Source organism: Epargyreus clarus, unplaced genomic scaffold (genome assembly GCF_041222505.1).
Source record: "Epargyreus clarus isolate Ecla_fem2 unplaced genomic scaffold, WU_Ecla_fem_2.2 ptg000013l, whole genome shotgun sequence".
Lineage (NCBI taxonomy): Eukaryota > Metazoa > Arthropoda > Insecta > Lepidoptera > Hesperiidae > Epargyreus > Epargyreus clarus.
In genome coordinates this window covers 6,743,737-6,749,737 of record NW_027332221.1, presented here as the reverse complement: position 1 = coordinate 6,749,737, position 6,001 = coordinate 6,743,737, and positions in this window count along the sequence as shown.

Genomic DNA, 6,001 nt, shown 5'->3' with positions numbered 1-6,001 from the left:
TAGCATTGTAGCCATGCATATGAATATGGCTATGTAGGCCTTGACTGTCTTGGCGCCTCTTCCTTTAGTGGTGAGGATCTGTATTGGACCAGCAAAATCGACTCCAGAATTGCTAAATGGCCGTGATGGTGTAACTCTCACCCTGGGTAAATCCCCCATTTTTTGGGTTCTGGTAATGGAACTTTGTTTGGCGCAAATTAGACATCTATGGTTATATTTCTTTATTAGTGATTTCGCTCTGTTTATCCAGTATCTAGCTCTCAGGTAACACAGCATTAGTTCTACACCTCCGTGGAGCGTCTTCAAATGTGCTTCAGCGACGAGAAGGTAAGTAAATTTATTTTTACTGTCTAGGATGATAGGATGCTTGCTTTCATCGTTCATATTAGCATTGCGAAGACGTCCGCCCACCCTGAGGATATTATTCTCGTCCAGGTAAGGATTTATACATTTTATTTTACTATTCTGCTTTACTTCTTTGCTTGACATAATTAACTTTAATTCTTCTTTGAAGCTTTCTCTTTGTGATTTTCTTATGCATATCTCTAAAGCCTTGTTTAGTTCTTCTGTATTAATCGCCTTTTGCTTTGTATGTTTATTTTTTTCCAATTTTCTGTAGTTTAAGAATCGCATGCAGTAGACTATAGTTTTTTGTAGCTCTATTAAACTTGAATATTCTTCGAATTTTATTTCATCTTTTCCTGACAATTCTCTTCGATATTTAAGTGTGACTGTAATCTTCTTTCTAATTCTGTATTATAATTACTTAACCTCGTGTTCTTAATTTCTTTCGCAGATAGCCAGTCGGGTCCCTTCCACCACAACTCTGTCTTTTCCAGATCTTTCAATAGCATACCTCTGGATGCAATGTCGGCAGGGTTTTCTTGAGATTGAACATGGTGCCATTGACTTCAACTTATGTTTTCAAGAATTTCAACTGTGCGGTTAGCTACGAATGGTTTCCATTAAGTGGGTTCTCCCGACAACCAAGCGAGGACTATAGTCGAGTCCGTCCAAGCGTTCATTTTTTCGGTAGGAACTCTCATAGCACAGCTAACTTGTTTCATTGTGACAGAAGAACCGCTCCACATAACTTCAATCGTGACAACGAAACTGTCTTTAATGGAGCCACTCTGGTTTTAGCAGCGACGAGTGTTGTGCGTACATTGTCACCTGAGCTTACTCTACAATATACTACGGCTGCGTAAGCTTTTATGGAGGCGTCGCAGAAGCCATGGAGTTGTATGGAATCTTCATCTGCAGATGTACCATACCAACGGTTTATCTTGGCATTGTTGATGTTTACTAAGTCTTCACGAATGGTGAGCCACTCTTCTCGCAATGGAGAAGTTATTTCGTCATCCCATGCTAGTCGTTCGAGCCACAACTTTTGTAGAAGGATTTTCGTTAATATGAAGCATGGCGCTATCCAACCTAATGGATCGAATAGTTTGTGCAGTGCAGAAAGTATGGATCGTTTAGTAATATTGCTGCATTGTATGGAATGTAAGGGTAAGTTGTATTCGATTTGATCCCTTTCTAGGTCCCATAGGACACCCAAAGTTGTAACCTTTCCGTCAACGTTTAGATCTATTTGAGTATGTGCAGATCGTTCACTGGGCTCAATGGACATCATTAAATCTGCATTGTTAGACGCCCATTTCTTTAATTCAAAACCTCCTAGACTTAATAATTGTTTCAGGTCTTTGCATATTTTAATCGCTTGACATGGCAGGTCACAACCCGACATAAGGTCATCGACGTGAAAATCTTCTTTAAGGACCTTTGCGGCTTCTGGATACTCATCTCCTTCGTCTTTGACCAGTTGCATAAGCGTCCGTACAGCTAGATAAGGCGCTGTTGCTGTACCAAAGGTCACCGTTAAAAGTCGGTACTCTTTAACTTTATCAGATGGATTGTATCGTCAAAGGATTCGTTGAAAATCGCAATCTTCTTTGTCCAGCAGTATCATTCGATACATTTTTGTATATCCGCTATGAAACAGACGGCATGCATTCGCCATCTCATCAATAGACTTCGGAGGTCTTCTTGGAGTAAAGGTCCCAGCAACAACTCATCGTTTAGGGAAACACCATTAGAACCCTTACAGGATGCGTCAACGACGACGCGTGTCTTCGTGGTCTCCTTGTCTTCACGGCATACGGCGTGGTGAGGTAAGTATACAGATTTTCTTTTATTTATTTCTTATTTTGGTATTTCTTCTATATGTTTTAAATTCTCATATTCTTTCATAACGTTTGTGTATTCTTTTTTCAGGTGTGGATCTTTATTAAATCTTCTTTCAAGCTGTAGTAATCTATTCATTGCTATTGTTTTGGTGTCGCCTTCAATTGATTTATGAACTTCGTTCTTGAATGGTAATTTTACTATATATCGTCCTATTTTATCTCGTTTATGTGTTAAGAAACAAGGACGAAATATTGAGATATCAAGAATCATTACGAATCTATATGGAAAGCTTAATTCACTCGCGTGAAAAGTGTAATGTCCAAGAATATTACGATATAATAATAAACGGAATCGTCACCAGTCTCAAAAGCGCTCACATGCCTCATTTAAATAACAACAAAAGTTGCATTATTTCAGAGAGAACACAAAAATACATTCACCGAAGACAAGAACTTCAAAGAACCAAACCTAAATCACAAGAAATGTAAAATTAACTAAAATCTCTCTACAAACTCATTAGTAAATACATAAAAAACCTACATACTCTACATACCGTGTTCGCACTATTGAGAAACATCTTATTGATTCGGGCAGCCTAAAAAAAGCTTACAAAGACCTAAGTCATCATAAAACGTGGATAGGAGCACTCGCCGGGTCAACAAATATATCATGTAGTAGAAAAGAAATACTTAACAAAGCAACAGAATTCTACCGAAATCTATACAGCTCACCAGCAAAGAATACAAGAATACAGCATTCAACACAAATTTCACACATCAGCGAGGCAGAGCCAGTAAAAGAGTCGGAAGTTATTAAAATAATAGAATCGCTAAAGGCAGAAAAAAGTCCAGGTACCGACGGAATTACAAACGAGATGATAAAAAATGGTTGCAAGCACCTGGTTTACCCACTAACTCGCCTATTCAACATGGTCCTCGACACCGCTACTACTCCCCTGCAGTGGTCTGAATCCGACATAATTCTACTCTACAAAAAAGGAGACCCGAAAGACATAAATAATTATCGACCTATAAGTTTGCTCTCTACAATGTATAAAGTATTTGCATCGCTTATAGACAAGAGAATAAGAAAATCCATCGAGAAATATCAACCTATCGAACAAGCAGGATTTAGAACGGGGTTCTCAACAGTTGATCATATACACTCAATAGAATTAATAATAGAGAAATACCAGGAGTTCCAGAGACCACTCTACATAACCTTTATTGACTACCAAAAAGCCTTTGATACCATCCATCACACTTCAATATGGGAGGCGCTACAATCGCAACACGTAGACAGCAAGTACATAAAAGTTTTGCAATACTTATATGCAAATTGCAAAAGTAGAGTAAAGCTAGATACCGTAGGTCCTTCCATACTCATCAAAAGAGGTGCAAGGCAAGGAGACGCAACATCATCTACAATTTTTATAGCGGTACTCGAATCTGTCATAAACAGACTAGACTGGAGTGGAGTCGGTCTCAATATTAACGGTAAATATATAAGCCACCTGAGATTTGCTGATGATATCGTTCTATTCTCGGAAGACGTCAAGGACGTGCAATTTATGATATCAACGCTGCACGAAGAGAGCAGAAAAGCGAAGAGACTAGAAATAAATCTCAGCAAAACAAAGATATTGACCAACCACATCCAAGCACCCATATATCTTAATAACACTTCAATAATGTACGTAGACACTTATACATACTAAGGAAAGCAAATTTCTTTCAGCGCCCAAAACAACGAGGCAGAAGTGGAGTGCAGAGTCACAAAGTCATGGAAAAAATTCTGGAGTCTAAAGGAAATACTAAAAAGCAAAATGCCAACAAAAGTCAAGAAAAAGGTAATGGATATTTGCTTACTTCCCTGTCTCACCTACGCATGCCAAACGTGGAAATTAACGACACGACTGAAAAATAAAATTACTTCATGCCAGAGAAGTATGGAAAGAAGCATAATGAATATCAGGAAAATACAAAAAATACCACATTCAACCATAAGGCAACGGACTAAAGTAAAGGACGCGCTTAGCCATTCGATGGCGTTGAAATGGCGATGGGCGGGACATGTAGCCAGAATGAAAGACGATCGCTGGACATCTAGGTTGACGTCATAGGCAGGGCCTTCCGGCGTCAGAAGAAGAGGCAGACCTTTAATGCGGTGGGATGACGACCTAAAACAAATGGCCGGGACAAACTGGATACAAATAGCTAAAGATAGAGACGGATGGGCTTCTCTGGAGGAGGCTTTTACCCTCAACAAATGAGGGGTTCTTGCTTATTGCTGCAAACTTAAAACGACAAACACAAAATAAATAAATGCAAAAAAAAAAAACGTACTTAAGTAAAAACACTAAAACATAATAAAAATACAAATATAAAATAACAAAAATAAAAATATACTATATTATGTTAATAATTAATATCATACTTTAACCAAATTAATCAACTAATGTTTAAATCTAATTAATTTAATCTTGTTAATAAAATAATCAATATGTAAATAACTCAATCAATATAAATATGCAATTTTATAATGGCTAGAAATTATAAATGGTAACAAATGAAATACAATATATTAAATTATCAGTCGCATGAAGTCATACGAGTAGTATAAGTTATTAATTATGTATAGCAGGAAATAAAAGGCTTTTTTATTTTTATTTATTTTATTTATATGTTTTCTCATAGATTTCTTCGCATTGCTGTTGTTCTTTGGATAACATTCTACTTGAATTTGTATTGATTTCCCATATTCTCTTTAAAAAATCTTGCATATTTATATCTTGTACTGAGTCTGTTTCTATTTGCTGGTGCATTACAATGGATGTATTCTCGTTAGTATCATGCTTATTTCACCGAATATGAATTTGAGCGCATGGAGTGCCTGGGGGACCTTTGATTAAGCCTTCTTGCAACATTGTAGCATATTCTTTCACTCCCAGCAATATATCTATCGTTCCAGATGTGCTGTAGTCTGGGTCTGCCAAGTTCAGACCTGATAAATGTGACCATTTGTTTATCCGTGTGATCTTCGTTTCAGGTATATGGATAGTCAGCGGCTTTGACCTTACATAAGCCCGCACAGGCAAGCTAAAATCTGACTCCCATCGCGAATTCACATGGATATGTACTTGTTGCTTTACAGCCACCTTCATAGACTCCATGCCGGTAACGATCTTGTTAGTAGGGTATCTTCTTAACATAAGTATTTGAGCCGCCTTTTCGCTGATAAAACATGCCTGTGACCTCTTGTCTACAAGTGCCTTGAGTACCGTGGCGTGCCCTTCTTCGCTTTTAACAATCACTAACGCAGTTGCTAGTAATGGAACTCGATGCTCGTTAATATGGTGTGACGCAATCATTGTATTTACTTTCACTTCTTCTACGTTGGATTCAGTGGACACTGACGGCTGATTAGGTTCTTTATGGTCCGACGTAGTTACTCTTCTTGGTAAGTGCAGAAGAGAATGATGGCGCCTGTTACATACACGACACGATTGTACTACTCGACATTTCATGGCACTATGTCCCGGTGTTAGACAATTAAAGCATACATTATTATTCTTTACATAAAATCCTCGTTCTAAAGGTTGCATCTTAATAAACTCGCTGCATCTATTTAGGGTATGGCCTTCTTTACATTTGATACAACCCTTAATTGTGGTTGTCACATGAATGGCCGTCAACGTCGGTAAGACGGTCGCGACACTTTTCAGCCGCAGGCGTACTATGCCGCCGCCGCTACGTTTCCGTGATCGGGAAGTAGCTTGGCAGCCCACAGTTAGGTACTTGGGATGTCACAT